Source organism: Diuraphis noxia, unplaced genomic scaffold (assembly GCF_037042655.1).
Source record: "Diuraphis noxia isolate RWA-SAM2 unplaced genomic scaffold, SU_Dnox_SAM2 contig0001, whole genome shotgun sequence".
In the NCBI taxonomy this organism is placed as follows: Eukaryota; Metazoa; Arthropoda; class Insecta; order Hemiptera; family Aphididae; genus Diuraphis; species Diuraphis noxia.
In genome coordinates, this window is record NW_028301711.1 from 40,158,328 (window position 1) to 40,172,808 (window position 14,481).

At 27.1% G+C, this 14,481-nt stretch overlaps 1 long non-coding RNA gene across 1 annotated transcript in view; it reads right to left on the bottom strand.

The window, feature by feature from the left end:
* The window catches only part of LOC149060676 (uncharacterized), a 39,272-nt gene that overhangs the window by 5,061 nt on the left and 19,730 nt on the right, over positions 1–14,481 (bottom strand). Inside the window, exon 2 of the long non-coding RNA XR_016189719.1 lies at positions 253–377. This is a non-coding gene — a long non-coding RNA (uncharacterized LOC149060676). The remainder of the gene's footprint in view (positions 1–252; positions 378–14,481) is intronic.

The window sequence follows — 14,481 nt, forward strand, 5'->3', positions numbered from 1 at the left end:
AAATACATGATAAAGAAATTCGTATCGCCGAATTCCGATATTCATATATTTTATACGTATATACTCGTATGAAATATAACTAAAGCGTAGTCAAAGTTGTAGCTGCTATGTTACATCAAAGAATCTTTATTGATTTGAACATTGGTGAGTCTCGCCGAGATTTCATCTACGATCTGTACCTTTATTTGGTTAGGTCCAATATAGCTGGGTAGATATGAATAATTATCCTATCACCTTCCTCCTCATCCTTACCTTTTAGATGGACGACCTTCTAGAACTTCTACGCCGTTTGAAGTTTCCCTGGTTAGTCCGAAATGTCCACGTTTGTATTTTTGTTTTGAGTTTGCCGAATTCAAATATCCCACGTACACGGAGTCCTACAAAACAAACCAATAAATGTATTAAACCCTAACCCTACGTTACGAACACGGTATCAGATAAATTTATTTTTACATACGTCGGTTATTACGAGTTTCAAGGGCCAGCTAGTTTTCCTCGTTATAACCCGTAGCTATCGTTATATGCGGTTAGAACGAGCATTCGTTTTAAGCAATTAAAAGCGGGAAATACAAAAATAAAAACGACGATTTTTTTATTAGACTTATAATAGAGATTAATACTGAATTTATACATGTTACATTATTTTATACATACATTTATTATTAATTTTTATAGTTGGAGATTTAATGCTTTATTAATTTATCAATACATATTACTTAAACATTAAATTTAAATGTTATATTAGTTTTCCAGCAATCAAAATAATCCTCTAGAATATTATAGTGTTAAACAAATATTTATAAGTTTTATTTGTAAGCAAGTTAGGTTGCCATAATGCCGTTTGATTTTCAAAATTGTGACTCCTTAAATAATTTATCATTGAAATATTGTCAAAGCAATTTAAATTTTAACAAATTATTTTAGATTTTTTTAGACAAAAAACATTCATATCACTAAACATAGTTTTTTATTTTAAATACTATCCTAAATGAACTTCGAAAAAATTCCTACATAATCAGTTAGATTTGGTTATATTATACTTGGTAGTTGGTACTTTGGTAGGGAGAGGGAATCTAGAGATACGGTGTAACTAGTTCTATGATTACAATAATTTATTATAATCAATTATCATCATAAATGTATGGGTTATCAGTCGTTATTATCGTTAATTATTTATTTCTTTCAGTCCATCGATATTAAACTTACTACTTCTGGTAATTACAAATTTGAAAATATCAAATGTTGTAATTAAAAAAATTAAAAATACATAAATACCTCCTAAAAGTACAAACTTATTTAGGGTCCTAATTCTCGCCAACTGAAAAAATAACATTGTTTTCACGTAAAAATTCATAAGAAAAAAACGAAATAAATTAATTTAAGTATTATATTTATAGAACACATATGTTGAAAATCAAAAAAAGTTTAATCAATACATTTGTAAGAGCGAATAATAAAAAATAAAGTATACTATTTAAGAAAAAAATTTAAGTAGATCATAAATGTCGAAAAAAGTTGATGCATTAAGTTTTTTTATGTATCACGTGTTATAAGAGATATAATGATATTGCAGACTCATTGATAATATTATTTTAATGTCTGGTATTAATTATTTTAAAGCTCCAAAGAAACTTAAAATGGTTCAAAACATTATTATTTTGATTGAATTTACTCGAAAACATATTATCATGGTGTGTGGATGTGGAGTTATTTTATTTTTATTGAGATTTTAACAATAACATTATTATATTTTGTCACTTATTTTGTATAACAGTTTGAAATTTGACACAGAAAAACAAATTTGTATAATAAGCTCGTATTTCTAAATATTTTTAAGCTCAATTCTAATATAAACTTAAGCTTGCTATTAGCACTCAATTAGAAAGTATATTTTTGTGACACAGTATAATAGTTTTATTGCGTGCAAAGAGATTACGTTTTGCAAATAATTTCCAGACCCCTAGAGTTTTACATTTGACATGTCACGCATTGCAATTCAGAACATCCTTTGCAAATGGGAATCGGCAGAATATCTAACGGAGAAATATGCATTTCGAGGCAGAATGTGTTTGACGTTAGGCACTCTGTTAAAGAGCACCAATAAGTGTATATCTACCGAATTTATTCAATGAAATTCTATGAATCCTGTGTAGTCATACGGCCTCGCCGTAGGTGCAACGTATACAAATTCATCGTATAATATCATTATATTTAGTAACACTATAGCACCATAATATGATATAATGTTACATCGCATTATATGTATTTGCATATATTCTGCGAGGAAAAATTTCTTCGTGTGGTTATAAAGACTTATAATCTATAAGTAACGGCACTGCTGGAAAAATAAGATTTTACAGATCCTCATAATTTCATTTTCTATCAACAGTATGCTTGCCGTTCTCTTATCTAATCTTATCCTCTTTTACGGCTTTGACCATAATTCATATAAATCTACCTAGTTATTATATCATCGCATTCTAATGTGGTTTATTCTAAAATTACGAACAAAAAAAAATCTTTATACATCTTCTCTATCACCAAAGGCTGAAGAAAAGACAACTAAGTTATTCACGAGTCCAAATCGGTTTTCCGTTCTCGCTAACCGTGACAACACTGACGTGAACCCATCCGGTTCCAACGTCAAAATCCGCAATAGCCCCGACATACCATGTTAAGTACCACCTGTTTACTTAAAAAATGTAGGCAATATCTCCATCTTAACCTCCAGCCTCCTAACCATACTCGACTCTACAGATTTTATCTGTAAATCCACGCCCTCCTATCTTATCCTCTGCACGCATTTCGTTGAACATTACAACCGGTTATGAACACATTTAGAGGAGAATGATGACAGTTATCATTCTTATCAGACCGACGTCTTGCGTACGTTACGCGTAGTAATACGAAATCTCCACCCATCAACTGTACACGAAGACATTATTGCCGGCCTTTCAGAATTGGGTTACCACGTCACCAACATACACAACATAAAGCGTTTTTCGGACAAAACGCCTTTGCCACGTTTCTTCGTCAACGTTCAAAAAGCTACCAATAACTATGACATATCTTAAGGTTAAGTTAATTTTTAACTCAGCAATCGTCGTTGAAAAACCTTATACACCAAAGAGCATTCCACTATGTTATAATAAATTGTCAGTCTTACGATCACACCAGGAAATACTGTTACCATGACCCACGATGTGTGAAATGTGGGGAAGATCACAACTCGAATTCCTGTACCAAGTCACGTGACTCTCCAGCCAGATGTGCCTTATGCAAGGGCAACCACACCGCCAATTACAAAGGTTGCCCGATCATAAAAATCTTAAACGTCCTATACCTCCAATTAGGCGAGAACTTCCTATAACTACTCCTTCTCCTAAATACAATTCTATCAGAGCCGCTTCTGCAGGTACCAATCAACCGTCTTATGCCCATATCGCTTCCTCTGGTCAAAATCTTTCTAAACCTTCTTCAATGATCGAAACTTTGTTAACTTCATTTATCTCCGAATTCTCAAATATCATAAAATCCCTCCTTTCCCTTCTTACTTCACTATTAAGTAAGTCACAATTATAAATAATTCCAAATATATCTACTCACATAATCACGCTATACCACATTGTTAACCATTTTTCCTTTATCTGTATATTAATTATTTCTTGTATTTTGTACGTCCATATCCTATATATCTATATTATACGTATATGAACTTATTGTCATCGAATGTTCAAATAAAATAAAAAAAAAGCTGCCCATTAATAATTAATATTAATTATCTTTTGTGCTGTATATCTTAATTGTTTGTTATATATGTTCGTTATCTATTTATATCTATATCATTATTATACTATTATTACTTTTATTATCATTAATATTGTTACATAATATGTATCCCTAATATTCAAATAATTGTTGATCCATAATAGTCTACGACTGAAGGCTAATAAAAAAAAATTAAAATTAAAAAAAAAAAACATCAAACATTGAAATACGTCGGAAACATAAAAGTAACCAATATTGTCACTAATGGAAATTACAATACGCATTGTGGCGCAATGTCGTCACGGTACAACGATTATAATGGTGTAATGTAACGCAGTGCAATCAAAATGAATGATAAACTCAAAGGAGAAAAAGAATAATTAATGAGCCAATTAACTTCAAAAAATGACTTATGTTATATTATTATACTGATGAATGTGACACCGATATCTACGCGCGTGTCGTAACTTAAGTAATAATTATTATTTGTATTACAAATACGAAAATAACAGTTCATAAATCCGTCCGCAGTCGCGCATTTAGGCATGTGATAATGTTATAAGGAAGACATTTCGGGCCACCTATAAAAACCTTTTGATTAGTGTTAATGATTATATGTATTTAATTTTGATGAAAGGTTAATACTGCGATTATTTTATCTCTTAATATCGACTACCTATTGAAATTGGGAATGTAATGAGCAATGACTACTGGATTAAGTTTATAAAGATTATTTAAATATAGAGTTAAACTTTTATAATGAATATGTTTCTAAATTTAAACAATATTAATTCTATTTTTTTTTTTTAAGCCGATGAATAAATTAGACAATGTAAGTTGTATTTAGGAAGAAAAATTAAATTATTGAGTACATTACATCGCTAGTTGCGCGTCATGCAGTTATGAAAATTTATAATATATATTGATATTAATAATATTGGGTAAGTAAAGCTCATTAAAAATTGACAGGCGTTTTGAAAAATGTTCATTAGGTATAGATATAGGTACGTAATGATTATTTTTAATTTATAATATGGCATTATGGACTATGGTAAGTCTGGAAGTATATGATAGAATATAAGTCACGATGATCATTATTATAACAATAACGCTCCCTTAACTCGTACGATGTTTAATTGGACCTTTAAATGGTTGCAATTTATTGATTAATGGAATAAAATATAATGCAGTGGACACGAAATATTTCCTGTTTGCTTTCCGCGTATAGACGTATAGTCCACGGTTGACTGATTAAAATGTATGTAAGCGTGTTCACGTGTTTATTTTGTTTTCTGTTGCAAGTCTCAATATTGTTATTTTTAATTATATTCCCTACACTGGTTTAAAATTGATTTTTTTTTTTTAGTTTTATATTTTGTAAAAATAATACTTTGATCAACCTTGCACGTCTTCGTCTGGATTGAGTGAATCTTTCCGTAGATTATAGGATAATAATATCTTAAATAGGTAATTGTTTTGCAACCTGACTAGCTTAACATTTTTTTCCAACTATCGTAACTACATAGCGAATTACAACAATTTTAGGATTTAAAAGCATGTGCTTGAAAAATTTTATTTAAAAAAATGGAGACTTTATTTGCTTGTCAATTATATGAACTCATTGATGGCACGAGATCGAAAGAATATATAGTACTAATAAATTATCAGCAACATCAGTTTTAGACGTATAAGTAAATACATTTTAATATAATAATATGGGGGTGGGTAGGTAGTGAATTTAGAACCATGGAACGAAACAAATTATTTTAGTAATATTATCTTTTTATAATTGTTAAATTTTATAACTTTTTTGATATTTACTAGTAATAAATGCCATAAATTATTATTTTATATTTTAAATACTGAAAGCAAGTGACCAAGTCCTATAAAAAAAGTTTGTGGATTTAGATTCTATCCCATCGAAAAAAAAAAATCATTCAATTAAAAATATTATATCACCTGTGTAGTAATGTAATGGATGGAAACGAAAATTACTGTACTGTTGCGTAGGATTACTAATGTCGACGCAACAGCTGTATAAATGTATAGTAATAATACATAACTTTGAAGAACTCGTTGAATTTTACACTGACTGCACGTATTATATTTAAAAAAAAAAAAATGTATAAAATGAATACATTTTGTGAAAATAAACTTTGATTATGAACCCCAAAACATTTTATGGGCAATAATGTTTACCCATTTTATCTCATCCAAATAAAACTCTTCGCTCGGTTATTCGACATAAAATAATGAGTATATGTATATAATATATATATGTATGAAAATGTTTACAAATTGACTATATTTCACGAAACGATGACTCGCATATACGACCAATATAAAACCTTTGCGTTGAAATTATTTTTTTCAGATTTTGGACAAAAATAAACTATTAAATATGTTGACCATCATAAAAAGTAATTCATAAAAATGTTTAATTTATGAGTTATGACTCATTTGTAGGTATACATTTTAAATTGTATATTTCATTTTATACTTTTATGTACTTATATATAACCGTTCAATATTGTTTATATTCATAGAGTAATAAACTGCCTACAAAATGTAGAATAATTTAAGTTGCGTAGGTAATTACTTACATAACATTATATTATGTACCACCTAAAGTTTAATTATTATTCTAAACAAATCTGTTTCCGATTGTGTATTCTAATGTATAAATTAAAACTTTAGTTAACTGATTATATAATAGTTTTTGTGGCCATAAATTAAAAAAAAACATATTATGACATAACGACAGTATAGTATTACGTTAACGAGTAACCATAAGTAACACAAATAAGTAGGTATAAACTATTGTAGGTATAATCTGTAACTAAACCTACTATAGTTATGGAAAAATATATCTTTGGGAAATCCAATTTTGTACACAAAAATTTATCTTTATTCATATTAATCTACGAGTTAAACTTTAAACACATAATTATATTATTAAAACATATATTGATAGTATTGTGAAATACGTGGTAAGTTAGTCAGTTAGGTTGTTGGGAATTTATTTATTTTATTGGGAACATCAGTACATATTAACATACCAAGTATCTATATTTCCTTCTTTAATGTACATTCCATTATTATTATTATTTTTTTTTTGCTGGGGATTTTGTTTTCCAATTAGTGTTTATTTTATGCTAAAAACAATAATGCAATCAGAGTTAAGCTTAAGTATTGAAGCTAAAGCAATTTTGACTCAGCAGTACTTTGTAGGTCTATTCATATTATGTTACATAACAAGCTTATTAATAAAAATGGTTTTTGTATGGAAAAACATTTCTTTTATTTTAAAATTGTGATTTTTCTAATCTTTTAAATAGTTTGAGAATAAATTATATTATTTTTCCACGTTTTCTAGGAATCTTGGAACCATCTTATTTCCCCCTACATGTATAATTATGATACGACAATAGTCATACATTATACCTAATTGTATAATGCGTATATTTTTAAATGAATATTGAGTTGTTATTAAATACAACTGTAAACGTATTTACAATGAATGATAATCATATTAATAGGTTGATGTGCCATTTAAATTTTAAATTTCTTATTTTGTGTCTAACTGAGTGGTAAGCCTAACAATCGGATTCATTGAAATTAAAAAAAAGCGGGTAAGTCGTGGATGTCGCTCTGCTGTACCTACAGTAGCCTACAAGTAATGGATGGAATTGTATTTGAATCCAATGATATTATATTATTGTATACGAAAAACGATTTTGAGCGGAGACGGTTTATCTGTCTAGGATATATATTAGATTATTAATAATTTTCAAACCTTAGATTTAAAAAGACAATTTTTATGAATTTCTAGTAGGCATCTATGGTCATTTGTTTTAAAGTTACATTAAAAACCAAAATTCGATTTTGCCGAAAACTGATTGTGCGTAAAATTTCCCTTAATTTTTAGTTTATTTATCCTGATTATTTAGAAAAATATAAAGAATTTTTTACTTATGACCCCCAAGTACTAACTAGATTCACTTCTAATCAAACGAGGTACCGAAGTCAAAAATCGAAGCACTTTTACTGCCCCAAAACGTGATGACAAACACACAAAAAAAAAAACACATACACATCATGGTAAAATCATTACATTCATCGCTCCGCTCAGAATCTAAAATGCACATTGTACTTCATGCTGAATGTGGAATTATGCATATCATAAAACATTTTAAATATGCGACAAAAATTTATTGAAAATTATTGAAAATTATTGTAATTTTACATAGTGTAAACAAAAGTGTATAATGTATACAATCAATTAAATGTAAATTGAATAACTTATCCAGACTAAATTCTTGAACAAGAATACACAATTTAACCAAAAAAAATGCTGAGTTTTTAAAAGTAAATACTGAGAGTAAATAAAATATAAGTATCTATATATATAAAAATTTCAATAAATACGAAAAATTACAGATTATTTTAGTAAATACAAAAAAATTACACATGAATACAACATTTCGAACACTAACAATTTTTTGTAGCAACCATGAAGAGATTTATATTTTCTTAAAAAAAAAAAGAAATATAATGATATATTTTCGTGAAAAAATATAAGGCAATGAAACACACTAGGATGTCGCTCTTCTATGAGGTCTTAACTTTTAGATTGAATAACACTAATTCGGTTTCTAACTTTACTATGGAACGTTATGGCGTGTTCTAAGAATGAATTTCAGAAACAGTTTTGGGTTTGTTTCGAAAATATACTGAGTGTATAAGAAGTTGTACACACCGGAGAAAAAAACAAGACCAACAGACGACAATGTAATTATAGAAGAAAAAGAACCGGAAAGAACAAGATGACTACTATATTGACCATGATAATATATTCTATAGCTTTGAAATACAAAAATAAAAAATAAAATACGTATAAACATAATATGATGTTATTATTATTGTGTAAATAATTAAGCAAATATCATTAAAGGTTGACACAACCAACAATCCTTAGGTAATTGTATTTCGAAGGCCAGACTAGTATAAATGTAATAATGATTATGCTGTTGAAAGCAGGTACTGTAACCGGACCGAAAATAACCGATTATAGAACCGGGAACCTTGTGTTATAATAATTATATTAACCGTAACTTAACCGAAACCACTATTTTAAAATGATTAAATAACCAAACCAAAACCCCAACCCAATTTTTAAAGTTCAATTTTTTCGGGTTTAAAAGTTTTTGTCGGTTATAACTTTCTTATTTATAAGTAAATTTTTCAAAAAAAAATTTTTTCTACGCTTTCAACATTATTTATTATTTAATTTATATTTTTCAAGAATATTTTATATTATGTAATGGAAAATAAAAATCATTGCCTGCAGTATACAACCCAAAGTCTAATTATGAAACTATTAATAGATACTTTACTTTATTAATAATTGATTGTAATTTGTACTGTTTGTAGAGTGTAGACTATAATATAGCTGAGCGATACTGAGTACTATCCAAAAATATTCAAACGAAAATATTGAGAGTTATTTTCATTCTTGTTATGAGAAGTTGATAACAATAATTGTTAATTAAGATGAATTGTAAATAATAAAGCATAAGTTTGTTAGTTGTAATTTTAAATTGGAATGTAATGTTACCATACGGTTTTTGATTGTTAAAAGAGCTGTCTATCCCTAGACTTGTTTGAAAACTACCAAATTTATCTGTACCTATATATATTTTTTGGTTGTATTTGTACGGTTCTATAATCGCTTAAAGTTTTAAAATATTTATTTTTTTGTAACAGGTTAAAACCGGTAAAAACCGCAACCGTAACCGCAACCTCAATTTCATATTTTTAAAATTTATAAATAAAACCGAAACCTTAACAATATTATTTTGAAAAACCAAAACGAAACCGAAACCGAAAAAAACATAAAGGTTATAATCCCTGGTTGAAAGATCAAATAGAATACCTATACGAGTTGTTTCCCGATAAAAATAACTTATCATCATGCAACTGTTCAAATTAGTTCTCATATGTACAAATTCGAATTTTTATATTATTTTATCAGATATTTATTATTTCTAGAAAAGTTAACAAATATAATGTTATATCTAATAGATTGCTAAAAATAAATATTTATCGTTGGACATACTAAAAAAATAGGGTAATATTGGGTAACGATCTGCTGTACATCAGATGTCTTATTCTAGAGTCGCTGTAATGGATATGTTAAATTTGGATTCAATGATATAAAATCATTGTAAACGAAAAACTATTCTGAGCGAAGACAGTATGTGATTTATAATATCTATTAAGTATAGAAATATTTTATGATATTATTGTGATTAAAGTAATGTATTTTACTATTAGGCATTAGTACTACATTAGATTAAATTAATTTATGTCTAAAAAATTACATTTGGAATTGTTGTTGTGTGTATTTAATAATATACTACTCCAAAAATGTTAAGTACCTATGAATAATATTTTTAAATTATATTAAAATAAACATAACTGTTATTGTTTATGGTTTTAATATGCGATTTCAGTCAATTTGAACTTAAAATATCTATAAAAAAACTGAGTACATTTATTTTTTATAATTTTGGTAACATTCATAGCTATAAGAATTTTAAAATTTAAATTTTTTTAACTAAAATAGAATATTTCAGTCGCGGACGACTTGCGTGGCACGAGCCACAGTCGAGTGTTAAATTTCATCCAAGACTGAAATTACCTTCCCGCACGGGTCACACAAACAATTTTTTTCACGCTTCTCCATTCATCGGTCATGGCAAATATAAGAGATCTATTTAACAATTAGAAAATTCCAAAATTCCAAACAATTATTTTTATTTTATTATAACAAGTAACAACCAAGAGTTGTGAACAGGTTTATAAACTTATCGGTAACGTTCAACGCACTTATGTAGAAACAGTAAAAATAAAATTTGTTAAAATGATTACGCGTTTATGTTTTTTAATGACCGGGGATGGATTTGAATGCTTTATTATAGTGCTGATGTGTTACGCTTGGCACTTTTTGGGATTTCCAATTAATCACCCGGCACTTTTGACAGAAGAAATAAAAATTGAAATATGAAAATGTCTGTAAAGTGCTTGAAACGAGTTAAAATTTTATCAAGTATATAAAAATATAAAAATTAAAACATACGTTAATTTTAACATAGGTATAGTTTTATTATTCACATTTAAGTTTATCGGAACCAATTTGTGGTATACATATTTTACAAATTAGGTACATTAGTGGGATTCAATTCAGTATAATTCGGACTCAGGAACCAACTCAACCATTGAAATAATGAACATTTTTCACTCGAATAATATTATTCTTCAGACATGGTATGTATGTGTTCAATACCGTCTAATGTATACAAACAGCTTTATTATATTATCTTTAAACTGTTCTTTGAGAAATTTTGTTTGTACGTCGTTCAGACATATTTTGATAAACTGTTATTACAATATTTCGTCCTCTACCATATTGTTTTCAAAGCGCGTCATTTCAGCACTATATAGTGCAGCCGAGTTTCAGCTCACGCAACTTATGTGACCGAAAATGCTCTTCAAACCAATTATCAATAATCATTCGAAAATAAAAATAGTAAAATATGTACAGATATTATAGTTACTTATGGAATGAGTAAAATAATATTATACATTTTATTTTTTCAGTCATATCGGAGTCATATGCCGTCATCAAATCAGTATAATATATCTATAATTTATAATTTTATATTATATAGATTTCGTATAAGATTGGGCATTTTTATGATTTTTTTTTTTTAAAGCAACGTCTTTATATTTTTTAGTAGATTTAAAATAAAAAGCATAACATCATAGATCAACATTTAGTTAACTATAACTCAATTAATTGTTATTTGACATCGAATAATTTTGCAAGCAAATGTAACCTTACATTTTCTTATAATGGGTACAGCTGTGTGAGGATCAGACCTATAATTGAATTTTAACACTTAATCGATGGAGATTTTTTCCTACAGAAAATAATTTAAACTGTTTATAAATTCTATTATGAATTAATTGTAACAGATTTTTAACATAAATGTAATCACTGATTAAGTTTGACATTATTGGATGTTAAATATGTGTACTATAAAATGTATATTATATATAGTTGTACTTAGATTTAGCGGTCGAGATTCAAGTCACGTACTGTTATAAATCGTTATTATACCGAATACTTCTTTATTAGAAATAATATTCCATAAAAAAATTCAATTTTAGGATATTATTGCAGACTCTAGACAGCGTTAATTCCTAGCCAAGGTCAACAATGGGTAATTTTTAACTAGTAAGATTTCACCTCGTAATTTTCCCCTTTCATATAAATATGTTGATAAATGATTATCGTTATCTATTTATGATAAAAAAGCTTGTCTGTAGAATATAAAAGTACCTATAATACTACCATCATAAAAAATGTACTATTATTTTGTAGTTTAGTGTACTAATATGATATTCGTTGATACAACGTTACTTAAAACTCAGTGGTCATGAATTCATTTAAATAATATGAACAAGAATTATTATTGCAAATATAAATTCATCACTTTCATAGTTTTTCAACATTAGCTGATTCTGGTAAATCTAATACCAAAAGTTAAAGCTAAATCCAATCTTAAATCACCCACTGTATCGTAAAGTATTTTTCCCCTATTATTTATAAACTAAACACGATTTCATAAAAAATTCAAATAAATAATTTTTTTTTAAACCGTGACAAAAAAATGTACACATGAATTATTCCAAGAAAAATATTCTGTTAATAAATACCTACTTATATTATACACATAGACTCAAGTATGTTTATGTTAATAAAGTAATTTTTAGTAATCCGTCATTAGTTATGTAATATTTTTTAACGCTGTATCCTTTTAGTTTTTGCTCATATTATACCTCAATACTATGATTACTATTTGTTATTTTAAATCATTTGAAAACTATTTTTTTAAACTTTATACTTCAGAATATTTATTATAAGAGTCCTTATACGTTTATTTTAATGGAATTATAAAAGCTTAACCACATTACTTGTTTACGAGTGGTTGAATTCAACCAAAGCGATGAAAACGTCTAAAAATCTAACAATGTTTGTTATTTCGTTAATGTTCGAAAAATTTTAATCTTAGAAACTTGAACTATGTTACTTAATTAATTATTTTCACCTAACCATTATTTTATATATACAATTAAATTAATCTGAATTTTAAGTTATTTATACTAAACAACCTTCTATTGACACCATTTACGGTAGGTTGGTATTAACCTTTAAGTTCTATTATTGTACCTATATGTGATGTTTTTTACTTAAAATTAATTGAACCATCCGCAGTCCTTTAAACTACTTTAAGACATTATTTTTCGTAACTAACGATTTTATTCAAATACTACATAGGTACATGAATGTGGACACGATATATAATTATAACTTACTATATAAACTTGATAACGGCTGAGGAAGTTCCTCGGGTAATTTTTTATTTATCAACTACAAAGTTTCTAAAATTTAAATCAAAGGTTAAGTAGAAATTATAATTTATAAGCTTTTGCGTTCTCGTTAAATAATTATTTAATAATACTCTTATCGTGTGCAATATTTCTATATTCTTATATGACTTTTCCCTTTCATTTTTCAAATCATTAATTTATAATAATCTTAAGACAAGCTGATATCCATGTTGACTTATAAAGTACAAAGAAAGAAAATCACAAAAATATTTTGGGTTGGTTAAATTGTAAATGTTTATTTAATATGTAAAAAAATATGGTACACGTGAAAAATCGGGAAGCTACTCTGCTGTATAGTATTTGCTATTTAAAGTTCTTTATTATTAGTAATAAGTCACTATTTTAATTCTTGAAGATATTGACATGTATAATTCTATTTATTAATCACCCAATATCCATAATATGTATCAATTAAAATGAAACTTGTTTTATTTTGATTAACTGTCTAAATTAGCACGAAACTTGTAAACTAATAACCTAAGTATTTGAAGCTATACCATGAAAAAAAAATAAGTCACTAGGATACAGTATCCATAATAAAATGATAAAAATAACTAAATGGGTTTTTCAATTAAAATGTACTCTTACGGCAATGTGAAAAAAGCGGGTAATTGGATTTCACTCTACTGTACAGTAGGTTACAATAATGGATGATTTTAAATTTGAATTCAATTGTATAATATAATTTTTTACAAAAATGATTCTGAGCAGAGACGGTTTGTCAGTCTAGGATATTTTAATTAAACAATTGGTACATTTTCAGTTAAATAAATTTTATCAACATTTGAATTTTAACATTTGAAAAAAAAATTCATGACTATGTATTTTTAATATTTTTCAATCGCCATATTTTAACATTTGATTCTGATCCTTGTTTTTAATTTTCAAGCTTTTATACTAAACAAACAAAATTTTTTTGCCATTTATATAAAATAAAAACTAAAATATTTTGAAACTGAAAATGTCCATACATAGCTCAAAACAAGTAAAAATATTTTATAAATTATATGGTGTATAAAAAAACTGATATATACATTCAAGGAAAATTGTATGTACCTACATATCTAACATTTTTTTTTTTTTTATAGTAAAAACAAAAATCAATTTTGTGGAAAACCGGTTTTGTGTAAAAATTTGCGTTTTTCCTTAATTGTTTGTTTGTTTTTCCTACCATTTTTGAAAACTATTGATAAT